Source organism: Cibotium barometz, chromosome 19, assembly GCF_041138505.1.
Source record: "Cibotium barometz isolate CiBa-2024 chromosome 19, ASM4113850v1, whole genome shotgun sequence".
NCBI lineage: Eukaryota > Viridiplantae > Streptophyta > Polypodiopsida > Cyatheales > Cibotiaceae > Cibotium > Cibotium barometz.
In genome coordinates this window covers 46312526-46338003 of record NC_141064.1, presented here as the reverse complement: position 1 = coordinate 46338003, position 25478 = coordinate 46312526, and positions in this window count along the sequence as shown.

Genomic DNA, 25478 nt, shown 5'->3' with positions numbered 1-25478 from the left:
TAAACTAGAGAGAACACTCCTATAGTGATGGAACATGGCTCTAACAAGCTTTTGCATGTGCCAAAGACATAGTGCATGTTGAGGGGAGAATAGCACTTTGGAGTAACTAGACGCTAAGTGCATGAGGGTTAAGCTAAGGTCATGGTGAGAGATGGGGTAAGGTGAGCGATGGTGTCCTGTGCAAGGTGTGGAGATGGTGTATGGTGAGTTGTGAGAGTGGTAGTCCTTCACTAAGCTAATGAGGCAAGGGTGTCATGGTGAGGGTGTGCTAATGGGGTGAGGTGAGGGGAGTCACTAATGGTGGTGAGGAGGTGAAGGCAAGGGAGTGTTGAAGGCTCTTGCAAAGAATAAATGAGGGGTATCTATACAAAATGTGGAGAGAGAGAGAGAGTGTGTGTGTGTGTGGAAAAGTCTTTAAACATGTGGTGTGGAGCACATGGGATAAAGGAGTTAAGAGGGGTAGGCAGGTGGTCTAGCCCTTGTCATGCTAGATAGAGAAAAATTTTACAAAACAAGAGGCTTGCAAGAGCCTACACATGCATGGAAGGTGTAATTACAATGGGTGGTAAAAAGAAAGAAAGGTGGGGTTCTCGCTACTGCCATCAAAACGCTCCTAGCTTGTCTCCATTTACTGCTGCTGAACGATGATGGGGGAAGATTTTTCGCAAGTGCGGATGCAATGCTGTAACAGCTCTCAACTGTCGTGTGACCATGAAATGGAGTGTGACCATGCTAGAGAGTGCTTATCTCCTTGTAGATGCTCATATGCCAAATTTTTGCATGCCAATCTTAGTGCATTCATGGACACCCACCATCAATTTAGGTTCCATGGCCATAGTGTCCCAAAGGTCTTGGAAAATTCATATGGAAGTGCATGTTGATGATGAGCATGCCTTATTTACACCAATAGATGCTAATGGGTGCTTGGTAAGTAGGGGACTATGCATGTACATGCTATACATGTAGGTAGATGGCTAAGTTCCTTAATGCTTCTCAAAAAACCCATGTATGGCTATGCCATGTAGATACTTAAATATAGGTGCTATACTATGCCCTAATAGGTATTCATATAGTGCTAGGGCATATAGGTATGCATGGGTGTATACATGGACTTGTGGGCATGTAGGTGAGTGCAAGAAAGGGTGCATGCATGTATATGTAGGTGCTTCTGTATGTATGGGTATGCGCATGCTTGTATACGTATGTATATACACCTCCATGGATATGTGCTTCTATGCATGTGCGTATGCTTATAGATACAAATGGGAAATGGAAAAAGTATGGGTGAGTAGGTTTGCAAGGTGCGGGTGTATGTCCTTGTATACTTATAGGTTCATGCGCTTGTACATGTGTCTTTGTATATGCATGCTTTTTCATGGGTAAGTGCATGCCATTCATGGCCATGTGTGTATATATACATGGGTGTGCCTGCATAGGTTGCAAGAGTGCTTAGTGAGTGCGTGCATGGATGTAGGTAGGTGCGTATGTGCGTGTGTTCACCATGGAGTGTGTATGTGTATGTATAAAAAAAGTGCTTTGGGGTGCTTTCTTATGCGAACTCCAAGGAGGTGAGTGTGTGCATAGATGTAAGTGTGTGCGCGTATGAGTGTGTGCACAAGGGAGAGCGTGAGTGCAATCATTTGAGAGTGTGTGTGAGTGTTCATGTGTGTGTGAGAGTTTTTTCCGCCGCCGTCAAGAGCACATGGGTGAGGCTTCGCCAGCTGGTTGCCTTCAAAGGAGGGGCGCAAGGGCCAAGCACGCCGTAGACTCTCGGGAACGGGGACCTTGCCCTTGTGAACATGTAGGCCAAGTGTAAGAGGTCTTGCAGCCAGAGCATGAGTGATAGCATGGCATGGCATGGCATGGCATGGCCATGGTTAGCATGCATGAAGGCCAAGATGAGAGAGGTATGTAGCTTGGGCTGCTACGTGCAGGGCTAGGAAGGGGAGAAAGAGATGATTAGAGAGAGAGGGGCGTGCCTCCTGCGCATGGCAGCAAAGGAGAGAGTCGTGCTTTGACTGCGCTACTGACCAGTGAGGAGACCATAGTGCCAGTAGTGAAGCAAGAGGGGCAATTTGGGGGGGATATGGAGGAGGAAGGTTGTCGCATATGCGTGAGAAAGGGAGTGAGGCGAAGCCACATGGCCTTGCCCCGCCTCATTAAGGCTATTAAAAATAGATAAATTTACAGCGCTTAAAAAGGGGGCCCATTAGGTGGGGTTCCCACCCCTGGAGGCACCACAAAGAGAGCGAGAAAGAGAGAAAGAGGGAGAGCTTGGCTCTCAAGACACCACAACACTCTTCCAACCCCAAGTCGTGCCCACACCGAAACAAGAGGGAGACAGAACATAGCATTGAGTTTGCACTTTCGTGAGTGCACCACATTTGGCATACCTTTGGACCAAAACCTTGGCATGCATAACACTTTTTTATTTGCCCTTTTTCAATTTCTCCTTCATTGCCACATGCTTTTGAGATGCAAACATAGGTGATGACATCTAGAGAGAGACCCTCGTGTTGCCCTTAGTGTTGGACACCAACTCCATGAGTTAACCATGCTACCACACTTGGGTGCCAACGTATGCCCATAGGGCCTAAGATAGAGAGAGAAGGAGATACTACAGTACATTGAGACCAATCCCAAGGGACCATTTGACCCAATGACCATGGGTGAACCCTCCCATTGCCAAGTTTTCCTTGGGGTTACCTTTGAGAAAAAAACAAAACTGTACAAGACCAGGAACACCAGGGGAATATATACAAGCAAAGTGGTGGGGGCTGCTGGGTGCAAAATTTGCAAAGCTTCCGTGCATGAAAACCTTGTATCACCATGTTGTCGAAACCTTACGAGCCATCTACATTCAATTCGACATAGAATCAAATTTTGTGTCCAAGACATAGTGCTAAATAAGCCTAGACTTATTTCACTCTTGCTCTAGGTTAACTTGATCTCCAACTTAAGCCTAGTGCTTAGAAGAATTAATTATGCATAGAGAACAATTGAAAAGCAGTGGTGGCAAAAATTATTTGAGACAACAAGTAGTCATGCCTATGATCCTCTTATGCCTCTATCTTCCCTTGAGCTCAGTCTTAGTCCCATTTAGGTCTCTACAAATCACTCCTAGCCCTATGATTCTGAAGGTTATCACAACTTGACGCTTTGGTACTAGCTGAAAGGGCCCTAAGGTGGGTCCAAACAAAATAATCTATAATTACAACGACCCTCCCTTGATAGATGCATCCATAGAGCCCTCCCTTGCTTGTGCTAAATTTGGCTAGAATGCCATACCACCCGAATAGACTAACCAAGGGAGCCCGTAGATTTGGTGCTACCCCCGGTTGAAAGAGAATGGAATGATGAACACCAAGCAACATGATCTATATTTCAATGTAGGATGAATATAGTATCTACAATTCTTATACAACCAAAAAGAAATAACTAAACTTCAAAATGTGGCATCAAGCCACAACACTAAGCAGAGCTCTACTTCACCAGGCCTCCCATCTAGCCGCTCCGCCTACAAACGAGGGGATTTTCGAGTTCCTAAATGCAAGCCCTGCCGCTAACGACCCCATGCCCAATGCATGAAAACATGGGGACGCTTCTTCATCCTCATCTAGGGCACCCTAACCTCAAAGGGATCCATACCCGCAAATGGCTGGAATCAACACCTACTAATGGGTTTAGGCATCAAGCATCTTTGGAGCTATCAATGCCTTGGCAAACCATCATGGTGGCAAGTTAACCAACCACCTCAAGGATCCTGAATCTGTTCACATACTGTAGCTACATACCAACATAATGGTGAGTATCATCACATATAATCCTTGACTAGTCCACCTAGGCGCAACTAGTCATAAACCAGCAAACAATACAAAGTGTTCTTCAATCCATCAACATACACTTAATAACTATCAACCAATACTCTGACCCCCATCTTAAATAGATCCTTCAGCCCAGATATAGAGTGCAATCCACAATCTGAAATGGGCATACACCATGCTAGCAAGACCTTTAGCATCCACATCATCAATCATTGGTCTATGTCTTGAATAGAGGGAAGCACCCCCCCACACACACACTTTGGCCTAGGGCTACCTCAGCCCGTTAGAAAATACTCGTTACCCCATTGTCTAACATCCTCATATGAGCTAACCTTGGGTCTAAGGCCTTCTTCCCTTCCTTGGTAATGAAAACTCTCTTGAGTCTTCCACCTCTCCCTAGGCTCCCCTAGTCTCTCTCTCTCTTCCCCTACATCACTACATGGGCTCACTTCCTATTCTCTCTCTCTACCCATTCCCCTCTCTCTCAAACTACTCATCCTCTCCTTCTCTAGCTTTCCCACCTCCCTCCCTCCCTCTGTGTCTCTCTCTCTTTCTCTCTAATACACACTCTCCCTCTCTTTCTCTCTTTCTCTCTAATACACACTCTCCCTCTGGTCTATCTATTTCCCCTCCTCTCTCTCTACCCTAGCTATCTTTACATATCCCATCTCTAACTATCTTCTATTTCCCACTCTATCCCAACTATCTCTCCTCTCTCTTCCTAGTCTAGCTACCTCTCCTCCCCCTCTACTCCCCTCTCTCTCTCTCTCTCTCTCTCTCTCTCTCTCTCTCTCTCATGTACAGGCGTGTACACGCTTTTTTTTCTTCCTCTCTAAAAAGAGAGAGAAAAATTTAAAAAATCTCTCTCTAAAAGAAAACATCCTTGCCTAGCTTAGGGGCCATCCCCATGCAAGTTGGCGGGACAAAGGTCCTCTCTTAACCTTAGGGGTCTTACCGCCCTCCCCTACACGATTCCTAAAACAAGAAGAGTGTTCCCACTTGATGCAGCCCACAGATAACAATAAACTCACACTATAAGACAACACTGAGGTGTCAAATTAATTACAACTACCTTCATATGAATAGAAGAGCACCCAACCGTCAAAATGCATGCTAGTGGCAACAAGGGATGCTTCCCACATAACAATTTGGACATGCCAAAGTTTGGGGATCTCACAAAAAAAGATAAAAGAAACCCAATGTTTAAAGAATTACTTTATAAGTTTGGTAGACAAGGCTTTAGTAAAGTTTTAATTGTGACACAGGTCAACAAAAACATGGCACAAGTTGATATACTGAAAGATGAGATGATAAACAAATGAACACTATTTATTTACAAATATACCAGCAAAAGAGAGTCACAAGAATGAAAGTTTTAAGAGGCTTGGGTTTACAAGTAACAACACAAACATTTAATGATACATCTTTATTGTCACTCGAGCTTCTTTGATAGTAGTAGTGACAATAAGGCTAAGAAACTTGCTACCCTAGTATCACTACTACTCTATAGAAATATAAGCTAAATATATCTCTCTCTTTCAATATGTAAGCTAGCAGGAATAACTCTCTCTCTCTCTCTCTCTCTCTCTCTCATAGTATTCAAGCACTTTAGTTAAACTAAAATGAACAAATGAGAAAAACCTATTAAAATCAATGTTACTAAGAAATAAAGACAATCTACATTTTTCTTGAAAATATTTCTTAAAAGAAAGAGGATGCGTGAAAAACCCCCCTTTAATAATATCTCTTTGAAAATAGGGAAAGCTTAAGAAAATACCCCTTTTTCTCTCAATGGCTTATAAAGGGGAGTTTATGTAAGTCTCTCATAAAATTTAAGTGAAATTAGGCAGACCATAAAAACTCCCCTAAATATACTCATCAAGGGGAGTTCTTGGCTCCCCCAATAGCCACCATTTCTTGTAGTGATCAACGTAAAATGTACCCATACATATGAGATCCCACAAGCACATACACCAAATGGCTACGTTATCAAACTTTTTTTTTCATTAGAATAGCTCTTCTAGCATGCATGTGACTGGCAACATATAAAATGCTAAATCCTCCCTAATCTTTAGGTTCGCAAATATTACCCCATAAAAATGAGCACCATGATTTTTTATGAGTTTTTTTATAATGAGGTTGATTTCACAAAAACTGCAAAAGTTAAGGATCTTTAGTTGAGAATCTCTTCAATCCATCAAAGACAAATCATACAAAAAGTAGGGCATAATGATAGATTGTATAATTTTCAATCTCACATGCAAAGGCTATTTATTAAATTTCAAAGCTAGTATTCCCCCTCCATGACTTTTTCGAACACCCAATTAATTAGCATCTTACTTACCCCGAATGTGTCTAAATACATGACCAGTGGGAAGCTTCTTTCCATGTCATGTTAAAGCATCAAAATCAGCATAAAAATATTAATGAGTTTGGGTTTTCTATGTTAAGCTTGATTATAAGAGAATAATAATACATGCTCAAATATACATACATTTTTTGATGTTCAAATCAATGGCTTTCAAAAATATATAAGCCATAAAATCCCAACCCCAAAATGGATTTTGGTCACATTTGTAGCTCCATAATTTTCCTATTATTGGCTTGATATTGTAGAAAACAAAACAAGGGTTGGGTGGCAATAGCAAAAAATAGAAGCTCAAGGGCATCCTTGTCTAACACATCTCACAATATGCTTCTCTCTAGAAATCACTTTTAGCATGCCAAATTGTATGGAATTCCACCTAACAAGATCAAAGGCTTTAGCAAAGTCTAGCTGCATCTCTTGCATAGTACCTTGAGACTTTTATATTCCTAATTTCACAATAAGTATACTATCCAATAAAGATCTCCCCCCAATGAAACTGACTAGCATGAACATGTTTTATGAGGTTAGAATTTAGTTTGATAGCAATAGCTTTAGCCAAGATTTTGTATGGAATTCTAAGCATAATAGTAGGTCTCCAATGAGACAAAGTATGACAAAAGGTTTGCTTAGGGAGTAATGTAATGATAACATTTTTCAAGATGAGTTCCATGCATTGACTCTTTCAAATCTTATTAAATAGATCAATAATCATTCCGACCAAATCATTCTGCAGGTAAGTCATCGATTCTCTGCATAACTGTGTTTTTAAGAATTGCAGGAAGACAAATTGGCTGTGCAAACACTGTGTGTGCTGCAAGGAGGTCAACAGTTGCCATTGGGTGTAGTATGCACATTGAGGTCACTGGTTGTGACATTTGAGTGTACTACAGTACCGCTCTGCAAAAAATACAGCAGTTTGTGCAGGACAAACCAAAGTGTTGTTTCTGGAAAATTTGTGTCTGGCAAGATGTCAAATGATGGCATAAACCAGATTGTTGTTGAGAAGCTTGATAAGAACAACTTTCATGCTTGGAGGTTCAGGTTGACGAATTTCCTGATGGGAAAGGGTTATTGGGACTACATAGAAAGTGAGCATGAAGAGGCACCAGAGATACCAGAGATCAATCCGACTGCTGCAGATGTGAAAGAGTTCAAGGATTGGAACCAAGGAGCCAGAAAAGTTATGTATTGGCTCTCTATCAGTATATAGGACACCATGATTGGGCACATTCAGGATGCCAAGTCCCCCAAGGAGGTGTGGGACACCTTGATAAAACTCTATGAAACAAATACCAAGGCACGAAAGATACAGTTGAAGAATGAACTTCATACTATGGAGAAAAAGAGTATGTCTGTGAATGACTATGCATTGAAGATCAAGGATATTGTGGAATCCCTTGCATCTATTGGCATTTCAGTAGATGATGATGACCATTGACAAGGTGGAAGTCTGTCTACGTGGTCTCAGGCCACAATACAAGAAGGCGTTGAAGACGTCTATTCAGACTCGAGAAAACACTCCCAATTTCACAGATTTGGTGTCTATGTTGATTATAGAAGAGAAGAGCTTGGGTGAAGACCAACACTCTTCACAAAACAAAAACAGTTCAGAGCAACATGCCTTCTACACAAGTTCAGGAAGAGGATGAGGTAGAGGAGGCCGTGGACGCGGCCAAGGAGGTGGCCGAATAGGTAATCAGAATTATGGCCAGTAACAACAACAACAACAATCCTAGAATTCACAACAACAACAACAACATGCAGGTGGAAGAGGCCAATTCAGAGGCAGGGGGAGTCAAAGAGGTCGTGGAAATTGGCAAAGGCAGTATAATGATACACGTGGATGCTTTTATTGTGGTAAGCCTGGACATGTTCACGCAGATTGTTATAAGAAGCAAGCTAACATGCAAAATGGAAAATTGCAGCAAAACAACTATGCATCCTCGAGCAGAAACAATGAGGATAATGAAAGGTTATTTGTTATGCAGCATGTTGTTAATGCCATGTCTGAAAATGTTAAAGCAGCACATAAAGATGATGTATGGTACGTTGATTCAAGTGCTTCGAACCACATGACAAGTCATGGGGGGTGGTTCAAGGAGATGAAAAACCTTGAAAGATCAGGTTTTGTGGAAACAGGGGATGACACTGCTCATCCAATTGCCCATGTTGGAGATATGCCATTGTCTATGTAGGATGGCAAAGTGAAGTATCTTGCAGAGCAGATGTACTTCATTTTCCAAACATAACACAGAATCTGGTTTTAGTTGGCCAGATGATTGAGCAAGGTTTGCAGGTTCGGTTTAACCCTGATGGTTGTTATGTTGAAGACTTTAAAGACAAGTGCAGGTTGGTTGCAAAAGGCAACAGAGTGGGCAGAATGTTTACATTGAATGTAAACATGCCTGAAGTGAGTGCTACGATGTTTGCAAATGGTTCAGGAATTGTTGCAGACACAGACATTTGGCATAAAAGAATTGTACATGTGAATGTGCAGAGAATGAAGTCTATGTAGACTAAAGGAATTGTGATAGGCTTGCCAAAGTTTAAAGTTGAAGGTATGCAGAAAATATGTGAAACATGCCAATTTGGAAAGCAAACAAAGCATGTATTTCCACGCAACAGAAATGTGAGCAGAAATGCACTAGATGTTGTGCATTCAGATGTATGGGGTCCTACTACAAAGACCATGTCTATGGGAGGCTGCAAGTATTATGTGACATTTATTGATGACCACACAAGGAAAGTGTGGGTATACTTCATGAAGGAGAAGGGTGAGGTGTTCACTCACTTTCAGAATTTCAGAGTTATGGTTGAAAAGCAAACAGGGAAATATGTAAAGTGCCTAAGGTTAGATGGAGGGGAAGAGTACTTCTCCAATGAGTTCTCTGAATTTTTGAAGAAGAGTGGTATTCGAAGACAGGTTACATGATGCAGATACACTCCGCAGCAAAATGGAGTTGCTGAGCGAAAAAACAGGCACATTGCTGAGATTGTGCGCGCATTAATGGAAGAGAAGAATATGCCGCATAGCTATTGATGGAAGAGAAGAATATGCCATATAGCTATTGGGTTGAAGATGTTTCTACAGCAGCTTACATCATGAACAGGACTCCAACAACTGCAACCATACATGATGTAACTCCAGAGGAGAGGCTTACTGGCAGAAAACCGGATTTGTCTCATCTGAAAGTCTTTGGATGCATTGCATATGTGCATGTGCCAGATGAGGTGAGAACTAAGATGGATCCAAAAGATGAAAAATGTGTGTTTATTGGATACTCCCTTGAGCAAAAGGGATACAGGTGATATAACCCTGCTACATGTGAGTTGAGGGTAAGCAGGGATGTTATTTTTTATGAGATGAGCAGCTGGTATGCTGCTGAAAAAGAAGCTGTTGGGGCTGATGTGAGTGGAAATGTGGTTGCACAGAATGCAAGTCAGCAATCAGAGTCTTTGAGTGGACCAGGAGAGTCCTCATCTAGTGGTTCAGTTAATAGACCATGGAGTGGCAAGCTGCGCCATAATACCAGTCCTTCAAATGTGATTAGTACATCACATAAAGGCAAAGAGAAAGTGGTTGAGCCCCTTAGTATGCCTGACATTTCTACAAGGCATTCTGTTAATGGAGAGTCTAGTGGCTCTCAGAGATGAGCCTTGATGAGGAGCTTGGGATACCAGCTATGAGAACACCTGGTGTAAAGAAGGCTATGGAAGCCATGAATGCAAAGCTGCGAAGATCTGGGAGAGTGAAGAATCCTGTGCAGAGGTTTACCTATGATGGTTATGTGGCACATCACTATGCATACATGGCAAAAGTTGTGTAGGTTGTAGAGCCCACATGCATTGATGAGGCTGTGTGTTGGGAGAAAGCTATGGATGAGGAGATGGATGCACTATATGAAAATGAGACTTGGGATTTAGTGCAATTGCCTAAAGGCAAGAAAGCCATTGGATGCAAGTGCGTGTACAAAGTAAAACATAACAGTGATGGGAGCATAAGCAGGTACAAGGCTAGATTGGTAGTAGCCAAAGGATATGCGCAAATATATGGCATTGATTATGAGGAAACTTTCAGCCCAGTTGCCAAAATGGCAATAGTGAGAGTTGTGATAGCAATGGATGTGTCAAAGCAATGGTCTTTACATCAAATGGATGTAAAGAATGCATTCTTGCATGGGGATTTGCAAGAAGAGGTGTATATGTTGCAACCACCTGGTTATGAGGATGTGAGTCACCCCGAGCATGTTTGCAGGTTGAAGAAAGCCTTGTATGGCTTAAAACAAGCACCAAGAGCATGGTCTGCCAAGATTTCTGAATATCTTGTCACTATTGGGTTTCATGTAGCCAATGCAAATTTCTCGTTGTATGTGAGACACAGTGATAGACGAGTTGTGCTTGTTGTCATCTATGTAGATGACTTGATCATTACGAGGGACCATGATGTAGAGATCTTTGATGTAAAGATCTTGCTTAGACAGAAGTTTGAGATGAAGGATCTGGGGGAGCTCAGATATTTCTTGGGCATTGAGGTGATTAGGTCACCACATGGTATTGGATTACTGCAGAGACAGTATGGCTTGGACATGTTGTCCAAGTATGGTATGACAGGCTCTAAGCCTATCTCAGTGCCATTGGATCAGAATGGCAAGTTGTGCAGATTCAGGAGAGATTTTGGAGGATCCTACTATGTATAGGCGCATAGTAGTTAGGGAGCTTGATCTACATGATGATCACCAGGCCAGATTTGAGCTATGCTGTTAGGTTGGTGAGTCAATTTATGCAGGTTCCTCGAAAGCCGCATTTGGATGCATTGAGATACATACTAAGGTATGTGAGGTATACTTTGCATTGTGGACTATTTTATGAAACTGGGACAGAGATATGTGTACATGGGTTGATCTACATGACAATCACCAGACCAGATTTGAGCTATGCTGTTGGGTTGGTGAGTCAGTTTATGTAGGTTCCTCGAAAGCCGCATTTGGATGCATTGAGATGCATACTGAGGTATGTGAGGTGTACTTTGCATTGTGGACTATTTTATGAAACTGGGACAGAGATATGTGTACATGGGTACACAGATGCTGATTGGGCTGGTAGTATCTCAGATAGAAGATCTACTAGTGGCTTCATGTTTTCTTTGGGGAGTGCTGCTGTGACTTGGAGCAGTAAGAAGCAGCCTACGGTTGCTCTATCCAGTACAAAGGCCGAGTACAGAGGTGCTGCTATGGTAGCATGTGAGGTAGCTTGGTTGAGAAAGCTACTTGCAGATTTGGGTCTATTAGTGGATAGACAAGTCATCATTTTCTGTGACAACATAACCAGTATACAGTTGGCTAGGAACCCAGTTTTTCATGCTCGCACGAAGCATATAGAGGTCCACTACCATTTTGTCAGAGAGAAGGTTTTGGCAGGAGAGATGTTGACCTTGTTTATGTCAGCACACAGGATCAGGTCGCTGACATCTTCACCAAAGCATTGGGTACAGAGAAGCTCCGCAGATTCAGGGCTTCGCTTGGTGTACATGAGATGGAGTTGAGCTCGAGGGGGAATGTTGAGATATCGAGCTCATCTAGTGAGGCGGTGGACACTGATGACCCGCCTGGGTAGACCCCACACTTACACCACTGGCATGGTTGGTGAGATCATGCATGATATGCGGCCACAATGGGGTGACAGGTTGTGTGACAACCATTCTAGAGACTGGCATAATTATAGTGCCAGCTCATTTAGTTGGGTTCATACTATAGAGAACCCTAGTATGTATTTGGTTGAGTACCTTCTGATAGGTGTGTACTCTTATCTTTGTATATGGTGTGTTGAGTGTTGAGTGAAGAAGAAGAAGTATTTTCAGCCTCTCACCTTGTGTGTTTTCTTTTAGGGTTTTGTGAGTGTGTGTGTGCTTGCAAGAGCTCAAGCTCTCTTCTCCCCTACATCTTTTCAAAATTTGTGCTAGACATAGCTTGTGTATTAGAAACCAAACATACTGCATCCACACTTTTCTCATGTACATCCAACCTATATAGACCATGACATAACAAAAAAGATGCAATGATAAAAAGAACCATGGCTAAGATCATGAGCTGTACATTTGTCATCATCACGGAATTGGATCACTAAACTTTCTTTAGCAAAAACAAAAATAGACACCAACGCCTTTTTGATTCCTAGTATATATAATGCATCCACTACTAGGTGACCCCACCCAGCAATTACATTAGCAACTCTCGGAGTGGGTGGTGCCAAAGTTCCTAATGGAGTTTCTTTTGGTAGTCGCTATAAAGTGACTCAATTAGTGACGTCACTATAAAGTGACTCAATTAGTGACGTCGCTATAAAGTGACTCAATTAGTGATGTCGTTAGTAGCGACTACCGTTAGTCGCATACAAAACCACAAAATATAAAAGTCAGTCGTGTAAGCGACTATGTATTGCATGTGTCACAAATGCGACAGCACTCGCTTATGCAACTTAAATGTCTATGGCTGCATTTTTGGCTACTACTTTGCAGTCGGGATACCTACTCTCTCTCTCTCTCCCACACACACACACCCTCTCACTCTCTCTCTCTCACACACACATACTCTCTCTCTCTCTCTCTCTCTCTCTCTCTCTCTCTCTCTCTCACTCACTCTTTTGCTTGTTTGTTGCGAACGCAAAATATATAAGAATTACAAAGTGGATATAAAGACAACCATGGAGGATTACGGTAAGCACACCAACTCATTCACATTGACAAATTAAAGTGTTTGTACACAATTTTGATCCAAAACAAAATGCTCGTGTATATAAATGTAAATCCCAATGTACATCCAAAATTGTCTAAAAATGACCTTGTCAAAGCAAGGGAATGTCGAGAATCATAATCAATACAAAATGTGACGCTAAGTATAGCGTAAATAGATACAAAAAATGTGACACTATAGAAAGCGTACACATATACAAATGGACTTTCTCAAAATGGGTGGGGTAAAGAAGATGAGAACTAAAAAAAGTGGCCTAGGCGGTCTAGGCATCATCGAAGGTGTCAGAATTCTCCCTATTGTCTCTGCGGCTATCCTCCTTGCGCTTGTCGTCCTCACACCTATCTTTACGCATCTCCTCAGAAGTAGGCAGATGACCATAATCCTTTGTTTGTCATTAAAACATTTAACATAAGTGAGTTGGAAGCATATAAAAAGTAGATTAAACATTATGTACCTTTTGTTGATAAAGTTCCATGTTAGTGTGCGAGATGTCAAGGTACTCATCGACGGATGTGACACATATGCCATGGCCATGTGGATCAGTATGGCCCATGTCAATGCATGCACCACATCACATAAAGGCTCTTATGCTAGACCAGACTTTGATTTACACACACACACATGCACGCACATACACATACACACGCACACACACACACCCCAACACATATAGGATGGGAGGAAATTACTAGTACTCTTTTTACTGATTACAACCAGTTCTTGGTCGCACTTGAATACTTTTGTACTTAGGCCTTTTAAAGTCCCTTTATCATGTGTAGAAATGTGCAATTCAATATCGATCTTTATCAATGTAGGCAATGAAAACCCCATCGGGAGATACGCAACATCTCTCAGTTGCAGTCGGCTTTCAGTGTCTTGTTTGTTTGCTCCAAAGATCTTTGGAGCAAACAAACAAAAGACACTAAAGGCTGGCTGCTGCGAGACTGGGAGATGTTTGTATGCCTTTGGACGGGGATGTCATTTTCTACATCAATAAGATCGAATCAAAGCATACATTTCTACACATGATGAAGGGCTTGGGAAAGGCCTCCACAATGAAGAATCCCAAATATCGAGCGACATTTTCCAAGAGAGCTCATAAACCAAGCGAAACCTTCCAAAATTATGCATAGTTGTGAAAATCGTAAAGACCACCAATTTCAATTCATCTCCAACAAATGTCAATAATAGGTGAAAAAAGGTAAATGACAAAATACCATGTCCATTTCTAAATAAAACAGCATCCCATGCCATAAATTGAGCAAAACTTTCCTGAATTATGTGTAGCTATCACAATGGTAAAGACTTAGACAACACCAATAAAAAACCACATCTCAAAATCGCTAGTCCTTTCCAAAATATCTGAACCTCCCATTGTGCAATATCTAGTCCATCTATATAAGAGATGGAATATGATAATATGATGTGGATGGACTTTGCATGATAAGAAAGGATGAAATAGAACCAATCCTATTTGCAAAATGATGCGGTATACAAGCAAAAAGTTTTAAGTGGTTAGGCACAACAAGAAAGTCCATAAAACAAAATGTATCATATTTGCAAAATGATGCTATCAAGACGCATAAATATGTTGTCCAAATCTACATCCTCATGCAGGGATGTTGCATCTCCTTGCAGTGAGTGCTTGGAATAACTTCACCTTTGTAAGGGATCCTTGCACTGAGTGCTCTATGACCCCATAGTGTCGTGCTACCGTGGTGGTAGTGCAAGCAAACAATTTTAGGTAGTCATGTCATATCAACTCTAAGGATGATGGGTAGAGAAACAATATGTTCTTTAAGATAGAGAAACAATCTGTTCTTTAAGATACCACTGTAGGGATTTGAAAGCCCTAGAGTCTCTGTGCAGCCATTACCTATGTTCTTTAAGATAGAGAAACAATCTGTTCTTTAAGATACCACTGTAGGGATTTGAAGCCCTAGAGTCTCTGTGCAGCCATTACCTATGTTCTTTAAGATAGAGAAACAATCTGTTCTTTAAGATAGAGAAACAATCTGTTCTTTAAGATACCACTGTAGGGATTTGAAGCCCTAGAGTCTCTGTGCAGCCATTACCTCTGTGCCTCCCATGCCAATATAATTGACAACTTTCTCCACTAACTGGGTACCAAGATAGTCTCCCATCAAGTCTAGATACCACACCTCATCACCTCCATTGAGTAGCTTTAAGCAGTGGGTAACCACTGTCACATGGGTAAGAACAACTATCCATCTCTCACGCTCATGTTATAAAATGTGTAATCTAATCACAAGGGGGCCCGCACACTAGGAAGCCTCTCCATATGTTGAGAGATAATACCAAACTTGACACTTGTAGAACTCATGGGACAAGGCCCACATGCAAAGAGTAAGAGATCCCTGCCCCCTCTGCGCATCGAACTCTGGAGTGCTGGTAGTGGAAGTAGCAACCTTGCGCATAGGGCAGAGTTTCCCACTCGGGGCCTCGCCCACAAATGTCCGGACAAGAGACTAATCTGGCGGCTCTTCCAAAACCGAACCCAAAAAAAAACTTCCCTCGCCCAGAAAGCATAGGCAATTCCTCCAAGAAAAATCTTCTAACGTAATCAATAGCCTTAACTATCCTTTGTATTCCGACCAACCCCGCGGGTCACATGGCCGAATCAAAGGAGGAACTTGCACTTGGTTCATATAGACCAACGCTTTTTCCCCCATCAAAAGAGACACAATCGTTGATTCTTTTTCCATAGAACAAGGATTATCCTGGGACTTACTTCAACTGTCGTAACTTGAACAGAATTGAATTTTATTATAGGAATCCATCAGTCCAGCCTAACCCCATCCAATCCCATGGGTTAGCCAACCGCCCAACCACTATATTGATAGGATCCATTATAAATATTTGGTTATGTTGTCCCCGGGTACCAGGGAAAAGAGTTCCCAAGCCCTCTAGCCAGTTCTCATGCAAAACTTAAATAGTCACACCACTTATGCACCCAATACAAAATTGCCTTTTCCTAGACTTAACTATTTCCAAAACAACATTGCAATAAAGCCACAAAGTTTCCATCATAGTCCTCAGTAATTCAGTTCCAGGATCCAATTTCCAGTCATTCCTTTCTCAATGTACCTATGGCATCATTGGCAACCAGAACGCTCACCACCTACTCACTTAGGGGCCTTTTCGATAGTTTAGGCCTAGCCCATGGTACCCAGGAATATAATCAAGTATTCCATTCATTTCTTCATCAACGTACATATGCCATCATTGGCAACTAGAACACTCACCACCTGCTCACTCAGGGGCCTTTTCGATAGTTCCTAGCCCATAGTACCTAGGAATATAATCACAAAGAATCCATATGGACTCTCAGTTGGAGATCAACAAGATCAACCAACAAGATCCATGTAAAAGAGCCATGAACTCATCCGTTGAAGACCAGCAAGGCCAATCAACTAGATCCATGCCCGTGTTCAGAAAACATCTCCAACTCATTTTTCTTCCTCACCGCACGCGTGGGTATCCTGGGTGACCCAAAGCCCAAGCACCGTATGGTCAGCACTCTCTAGGTTCCTTCGCAGGTGACCTAGCGCTTCACTCATAGGCCGCTTCCTTCGCAGGTGACCTAGCGCTTCACTCATAGGCCGCTTCCTTGGTCCCTCATCCACGGTATCGGAAGCTCACCATTTTTAATCAAACTGAGGTTGGTCCAAGACCTTGGCCGACCTTGCCACACGCGAGACGTCCTTCATTGACTCTCCGTCAGCTATTACAGCTATTTCACTTAGGTCACTACGACCTCATTCCACAAGATAGTCAAAATGCTTCTCCCAGTATTATTGACATAAAATAATATTTAAAAAATAGGTTTCACATACAATTACAGTTCCAACAAAATTCCTATCATTCCTCATTACACATTATTTCACATCATTTCTCATCGTCCCATATCATTTCTCATTATTCCATATCATTTCTCATTATCCCACATCAATTTACATCCAATCATGTCACTTCCACATCAACTCACATCCAATCACATCATCTCACATCAATTCAATCACATCATTTCCACATCAACTCACATCTAATCACATCATCTCACATCAATTCACATCTAATCACATCATTTCCACATCAATCCATATCTAATCACATCATTCCCACATCTATTCACATCTTTTCACATCAATCCACATCTAATCGCATCATTCCCACATCAATCCACATCTATTTACATCTTTCCCACATCAATCCACATCTAATCACATCTTCCCACATCAATCCACATATAATCACATCATTTCCACATCAATCCACATCTATTCACATCAATCCACATCTAATCACATCAATCCACATCTAATCACATCATTCCCACATCAATCCACATCTATTCACATCTTTCCCATGTCAATTCACATATAATCACATCAATCCACATCTATTCACATCTTCTTACATCAATCCATATCTAATCACATCAATTCACATCCATTCACATCATTTCCCATCCATTCACATCATTTCGCGTCCATTCACATCATTTCACATTCACATACATTCACATCCATTCACATCATTTAAGTGAATTATATTTATAATCATTTCCATAATTCATCTAGACAATTTGTACATAACCTTCTTTATTTTTCAGGCAAATGAATAATGCTCAAAACTCCACTTTTAACATAAAATTTATTTTGCATAAATTCATTCTATATTTAATTTTTCCACCATAACTTCCCCGTATTTTCTATGAAATGATAATGATTAAAATTTCACTTTTAGCATAAAAATTATTATGCATAAATTCATTTTCTAATTATATAAATTTTACCATAGCTTCCCCACATTTTCTATAAATTGAGAATGCTTAAAGCTCCACTTTTAGTATATAAATTAATTATACATAAAATTCATTTTTTTCAATGATAAAAATTTTGCCATAGTTTTTTCACATTTTCTATGAAATGAGAATGCCCAAAAGTTCACTTTTAGTATAAAAATTAGTCTATGAAAATCCTTCATTTTCTAATGATAAAAGTTTGCCATAGTTTCCCCACATTTTCTATGAAATGATAATACTCAAAGTTCCTCTTTTAGAATAAAATTATTTATGTATAAACCTTCATTTTCTAATTAGAAAATTTTGCCATAACTTCCCCGTAATTTCTATGAATTGAGAATGGTTAAAATCACACTTTTAACGTAAGGATTAGTTTTTGTATAGACCTAAGCTTAAACATAAACATTAATTCATCATAATCAAGAAAAACATGATTTTTAAAAAGGAAACCCATAGAATAAAATGCTTCCCAAGCATGAGGGAGGTTGGGAAGAAGAATAACATTAAAAAGAGAGCATAAACAACATAGAATAAAATGCCTCCCTCATGCTTCCCAAGCATGGGGGAGGTTGGGAAGAAGAATAACATTAAAAAGAGAGCATAAACAACATTGTTTAGGCTTACCCTTGGTTTGCTTGATTCTTTACCTTGTAAAAATTATGTAGCCTTCCTTCATGATGGCAAGAGGCTAAGGGGGAAGGGTAATCTTCAAGAAAGAAGAGGTTTAATCAAGCTCCAAAGTTTCACAATAATAGAAATATAATAAACTGAAAATTACACTAGCATATAGTTACTCCAGTAAAAAAATACAAAATAATGGGGGTCTATTTATAGGTGAGGGAGGCCACCAACCAAGTCCAACCAGAATCTAGAGGCTTCCAGCTTCAGTTTGATCCATTTTGGACAAGTTTTGTTGAGATATCGAGCTCCTCTAGTGAGGCGGTGGACACTGATGACCCGCCTAGGGGATAGGCCCCACACTTACACCATTGGCATGGTTGGTGAGATCTTGGGTGATATGCGGCCAGTGGGATGACAGGCTGTGTGACAGCCATTCTAGAGACTGGCATAGTTATAGTGCCAGCTCATTTAGTTGGGTTCACACTGTAGAGAACCCTTGTATGTATTTGGTTGAGTACCTTTCATATTGTGTCTACTCTTATCTTGTATATGGTGTGTTGAGTGTTGAGTGAAGAAGAAGAAGATTTTCAGCCTCTCACCTTGTGTGTTCTCTATTAGAGTTTTGTGAGTGTGTGTGTGTACTTGCAAGAGCTCAAGCTCTCTTCCCCCTGCATCTTTTCATGGTATCAGAGCCTAGTTCGTGCTAAGGGCTAAGCTGCAAGCAAGAGAACCACAGGAAGCGGTACAAGGGTAAGAGTTTCAACTACTCTTCTCTATTTGTGTTGGTGGTGACTACACCCTTGTTGGGAGCTCTACCGGAGGCACCGGCAAACGATCTGTGATTGAGGAGCTTTCTTCGTGGGAGTAAAGCAATAGGGCAACTATATTGTCCTCTCGCACAAAATTTCCTAGGTCGAAAACGCGTTTCGGGCGCGTCTGGACCTCCGTTTTTCAGAAAGCAGGCGATTTCGAGCACTGTGGGTAAGTCATCGATTCTCTGCAGAAATCTGTTTTAAGAACTGTAGGAAGACAGATTGGCTGTGCAGACACTGTGGGTGCTGCAAAAAGAGGTCAACAGTTACCATTGGGTGTATGTATGCACATTGAGATCACTGGTTATGACATTTGAGCGTACTACAGTACCGCTGCAGAAATATAGCAATTTGTGCACGACAAACGAGAGTGCTGTTTCTCGTAAAATTGTGTGTCTGGCAAGATGTCAAATGATGGCATAACACAGATTGTGGCTGAGAAGCTTGATAAGAATAACTTCCATGCTTGGAGGTCCAGGTTGACGAATTTCCTGATGGGAAAGGACTATTGGGACTACATAGAAGGTGAGCATGAAGAGGCACCAGAGATACCGGACATAAATCCGAATGCTGTAGATGTGAAAGAGTTTAAAGACTAGAACCAAGGATCCAGGAAAGTTATGTATTGGCTCTCCATTAGTATACAGGACACCATGATTGGGCACATTCAGGATGCCAAGTCCCCCAAGGAGGCGTGGGACACCTTGGTAAAACTCTATGAAACAAATACCAAGGCACGCAAGATACAGTTGAAGAATGAACTTCATATACTGTGGAGAAAAAGAGCATGTCTGTGAATGACTATGCATTGAAGATAAAGGGTATTGTGGAATCCCTTGCATCTATTGGTGTTTCAGTAGATGATGATGATAAGGTGGAAGTCTGTCTACGTGGTCTCGGGCCACAATACAAGGCGTTCAAGACGTCTATTCAAACTCAGGAAAACATTCCCAATTTTACAGATTTGGTGTCTATGGTGATTACAGAAGAGAAGAGCTTGGGTGAAGACCAACAGTCTTCACAAAATAAAAAAAGTTCAGAGAGCAACAGGCCTTTTACACAAGTTCAGGAAGAGGACGAGGTAGAGGAGGCCGTGGACGTGGTCAAGGAGGTGGCCGAACAGGTAATCAGAATTATGGCCAGCAGCACCAGCAACAACAACAGTCCCAGAATACACAACAACAACATCAACAACACACAGGTGGAAGAGGTAAATTCAGAGGCAGGGGGAGTCAAAGAGGCCGTGGAAATTGGCAAAGGCAGTATAATGATACACGTGTGAATGCTTTTATTGTGTTAAGCCTGGACATGTCCAGGCAGAATGTTATAAGAAGGAGGCTGACATGCAAAATGGGAAAGTGCAGCAGAACAACTATGCATCTTCAAGCAGAAATAATGAGGATAATGACAGGTTGTTTGTTATGCAGCATGTCGTGAATGCCATGTCTGAAAATATTGAAGCATCACAAAAAGATGATGTATAGTATGTGGATTCATGTGCTTCGAACCACATGACAAGTCATGGGGAGTGGTTCAAGGAGATGAAAAACCTTGAAAGACCAGGTTTTGTGGAAACAGGGGATGACACTGCTCATCCAATTGCCCATGTTGGAGATGTGCCATTGTCTATGCAGGATGGCAAAGTGAAGTAACTTGTAGATGTACTTCACGTTTCGAACATAACAAAGAATCTGGTTTTAATTGGCCAGATGATTGAGCAGGGTTTGCAAGCTCGGTTTAACCCTGATGGTTGTTATGTTGAAGACTTTAAAGACAAGTGGAGGTTGGTTGCAAAAGACAACAGAGTGGGCCGAATGTTTACGTTGAATGTAGACATGCCTGAAATGAGTGCTGCGATGTTTGCAAATGGTTCAAGAATTGTTGCAGTTACAGACATTTGGCATAAAAGAATTGGACATGTGAATGTGCAGAGAATGAAGTCTATGCAGACTAAAGGAATTGTGACAGGGCTGCCAAAATTTAAAGTGGAAGGTATGTAGAGAATATGTGAAGCATGCCAATTTGGAAAGCAAACAAAGCATGTATTTCCACGTAATAGATATGTGAGCAGAAATGCACTAGATGTTGTGCATTCAGATGTATGGGGTCCTACGAAGACCATGTCTATGGGAGGCTGCAGGTATTATGTGACATTCATTGATAACCACACAAGGAAAGTGCGGGTATATTTCATGAAGGAGAAGAGTGAGGTGTTCACTCACTTTTAGAATTTCAGAGTTTTAGTTGAAAAGCAAACAGGGCAATATGTAAAGTGCCTAAGGTCAGATGGAGGGGGAGAGTACTTCTCCAATGAGTTCTCTGAATTTTTGAAGAAGAATGGTATTCGGAGACAATTTACATGCAGATACACTCCGCAGCAAAATGGAGTTGCTGAGTGGAAAAACAGGCACATTGCTGACATTGCGTGAGCATTGATGGAAGAGAAGAATATGCCGCATAGCTATTGGGCTGAGGCTGTTTCTACAACAGTTTACATCATGAACAGGACTCCAACTGTAGCCATACATGATGTAACTCCAGAGGAGAGGTTTACTAGCAAAAAACCTGATTTGTCTCATCTGAAAGTTTTTGGATGCATTGCATATGTGCATGTGCCAAATGAGCTGAGAACTAAGTTGGATCCAAAAGCTAAAAAATGTGTGTTTATTGGATATTCCCTTGAGCAAAAGGGATACAGGTGTTATAACCCTGCTACATGTGAGTTGAGGGTAAGCAGGGATGTTTTCTTTGATGAGATGAGCAGCTGGTATGCTACTAAAAAAGATACTGTTGGGGCTGATGTGAGTGGAAGTGTGGTTGCACAGAATGCAAGTCAACAATCACAGTCTTTGAGTGGACCAAGAGAGTCCTCATCTAGTGGGTCTGTTGATAGACCATGGAGCAGCAGGCTACATCATAATACCACTCTTGCAAATGTGATTATTACATCATGTAAAGGAAAAGAGAAAGTGGTTGAGCCCCTTGGTATGCCTGAGATTTCTACAGGGCATTCTCATGTTGATGGAGAGTCTAGTGGCTCAGAGATGAGCCTTAATGAGGAGCTTGGGATCCCAGCTATGAGAACACCTGTGTAAAGAAGGCTATGAAAGCCATGAATGAAAAGTTGCGAGCGAAGATCTGGGAGAGTGAAAAATTTAGTGCAGAGATTTACCTATGATGGTTATGTGGCACATCATTATGCATATATGGCAAAGGTTGTACAGGTTGTTGAGCCCACATGCATTGATGAGGCTATTGGAAATGTGTGTTGGGAGAAAACTATGGAAGAGGAGATGGAGTGCAATTGCCTGAAGGCAAGAAAGCCATTGGATGCAAGTGGTACAAAGTAAAACATAACAGTGATGGAAGCATAAACAGGTACAAGGCTAGATTGGTAGCCAAAGGATATGCGTAGACATATGGCATCGATTATGAGGAAACTTTCAGCCCAGTTGCCAAGATGGCAACAGTGAGAGTTGTGATAGCAGTGGCTACGTCAAAGCAATGGTCTTTACATCAGATGGATGTAAAGAATGCATTCTTGCATGGGGATTTGTAAGAAGAGGTGTATATGTTGCAGCCACCTGGTTATGAGGATGTGAGTCACCCCGAGAATGTTTGCAAGTTGAAGAAAGCCTTGTATGGCTTAAAACAAGCACCAAGAGCATGGTCTGCCAAGATTTCTGAATATCTTGTCACTATTGGCTTTCATGTAGTCAATGCAAATTTCTCGCTGTATGTGAGACATGGTGATAGAGGGGTTGTGCTTGTTGTCATCTATGTAAATGACTTGATTATTACGGGGGACCATGATACAGAGATCTTTGATGTAAAGATCTTGCTTAGACAGAAGTTTGAGATGAAGGATCTGGGGGAGCTCAGATATTTCTTGGGCATTGAGGTGATTAGTTAGGTCACCACATGGTATTGGATTACTGCAGAGACAGTATGGCTTGGACATGTTGTCCAAGTATGGTATGACAGGCTGTAAGCCTATTTCCATGCCATTGGATCAGAATGGCAAGTTGAGTGCAGATTCAGGAGAGATTTTGGAGGATCCTACTATGTATAGGCGCATAGTAGGAAGCTTGAGCTATATGACGATCACCAGACCAGATTTCAGCTATGCTGTTGGGTTGGTGAGTCAGTTTATGCAGGTTCCACGGAAACCGCATTTGGACGCATTGAGACGCATACTGAGGTATGTGAGGTCTACTTTGCATTGTGGACTATTTTATGAGACTGGGACAGAGATATGTGTACATGGGTACACAAATGCTGATTGGGCTGGTAGTATCTCAGATAGAAGATCTACTAGTGGCTTCATATCTTCTTTGGGGAGTGCTGCTATGACTTGGAGCGACAAGAAGCAGCCTACGGTTGCTCTATCCAGTATAGAGGCCGAGTACAGAGGAGCTGCTATGGCAGCATGTGAGGTAGCTTGGTTGAGAAAGCTACTTGCAGATTTGGGTCTATCAGTGGGTGGATAGACAAGTTGTCATTTTCTGTGACAACATTAGCAGTATACAGTTGGCCAGGAACCCAGTTTTTCATGCTCGCACGAAGCATATAGAGGTCCACTACCATTTCGTCAGAGAGAAGGTCTTGGCCAAGAAACCTTGACCTTGTTTATGTCAGCATAGAGGATCAGGTAGCTGACATCTTCACCAAAGCATTGGGTATAGAGAAGCTCTGCAGATTCAGGGCTTCGCTTGGTGTACATGAGATGGAGTTGAGCTTGAGGGGGAGTGTTGAGATATCGAGCTCGTCTAGTGAGGCGGTGGACACTGATGACCCGCCTAGGGGATAGGCCCCACACTTACACCACTGGCATGGTTGGTGAGATCTTGGGTGATATGCGGCTAGTGGGATGACAGGCTGTGTGACAGCCATTCTAGAGACTGGCATAGTTATAGTGCCAGCTCATTTAGTTGGGTTCACACTATAGAGAACCCTTGTATGTATTTGGTTGAGTACCTTTTATATTGTGTGTACTCTTATCTTGTATATGGTGTGTTGAGTGTTGAGTGAAGAAGAAGAAGATTTTCAGCCTCTCACCTTGTGTGTTCTCTATTAGGGTTTTGTGAGTGTGTGTGTGTGCTTGCAAGAGCTCAAGCTCTCTTCCCCCTTGCATCTTTTCAAGTTTTAGTCTAGTTTTGCCCACTTTTTGATCTAGTTTGGAAGAGGTGAGAGGAGAGATGAAATCTCTCACTTTTTTGAATTAAAAAATACCCTCTTGATGTGATGTCTAGGCGCCTCCTTCATGAGCCCTTCTCCCCATTCTGAGGTGTCAAAATTATGTGAGAATTTACTCATTTTTAGGAGATTTTCTTATATTCTGTGCCTTTTTCTCATCCCAACACTTGGATTAACCTTATTGACCCTTCTTGACACTCTTTGGACCTTAATAAGAAACTTTTTGAAATTTTATACCCCTAGGCCAAGATGTCCAATTCACATATTCAATTAATTTCTAATGCACATTGGAAAACTCTTTTTAAGATTTTGTTTCAGGGGATCTCTTCCTATTGATAGGGAGAAAATTTTTATCCAAAAATATTTCAAAACTGTATTATCTCTCTCTAGAATATTTTTTTGTCTCTAGACCAAAACAGGGTAAAACAATGTCTTCTTGCATTCAAAATTAGGGGGTGATTATAGAGACTGTAGGGGAGGTTCTTACACCTTTACTTCTCAAAAGATCGAGGGAGGAATCTTACAAAGAGAAAGCAAAGAAGAGCTATCTTCACCGGAACTTGCTCCAAGCTGGAAGAGGATAACTTGCTCCAAGCTAGAAGAGGCATTGAGGGTACTCCCGTTCCTCTCGTAAACAAGTTGTCTAATAGATGCAACATTAAGAGGCTATGAAGGGTAGCAGTTAAGTTGGCCGCCCAAGATGTGGTTGATTAAGAGGTTGAGAAAGGCAAGGTTTGGCAGGTTTGCAAGCTAAGGGGGAAGTGGACCATATAAGTTGTTTACAAGAGAGGTCTATGACAAGGAGAGAAGGGGATTCAAAGACAGTGGGGGAGATGATTTTGGAGAAACGATTTGAGTTGATGTAGAGGTATTGCAGGCTTTGCATGTGGCCTACTTGTCCGGGCCATTAATGTTGTTATGAGAGAGATCCAACCTTTGAAGCCTGTTGAGGTTGGAGATTTGGAGGGCCACCTCTTCATCAAAAGAGTTGAGGGAAAAGGAGAGATACTCCAAGCTTGTGAGGCTCCATAAATCTAAGCGGAGAGGGGATTGCACAGAGTTATTTTAAGGCTGAGGAGG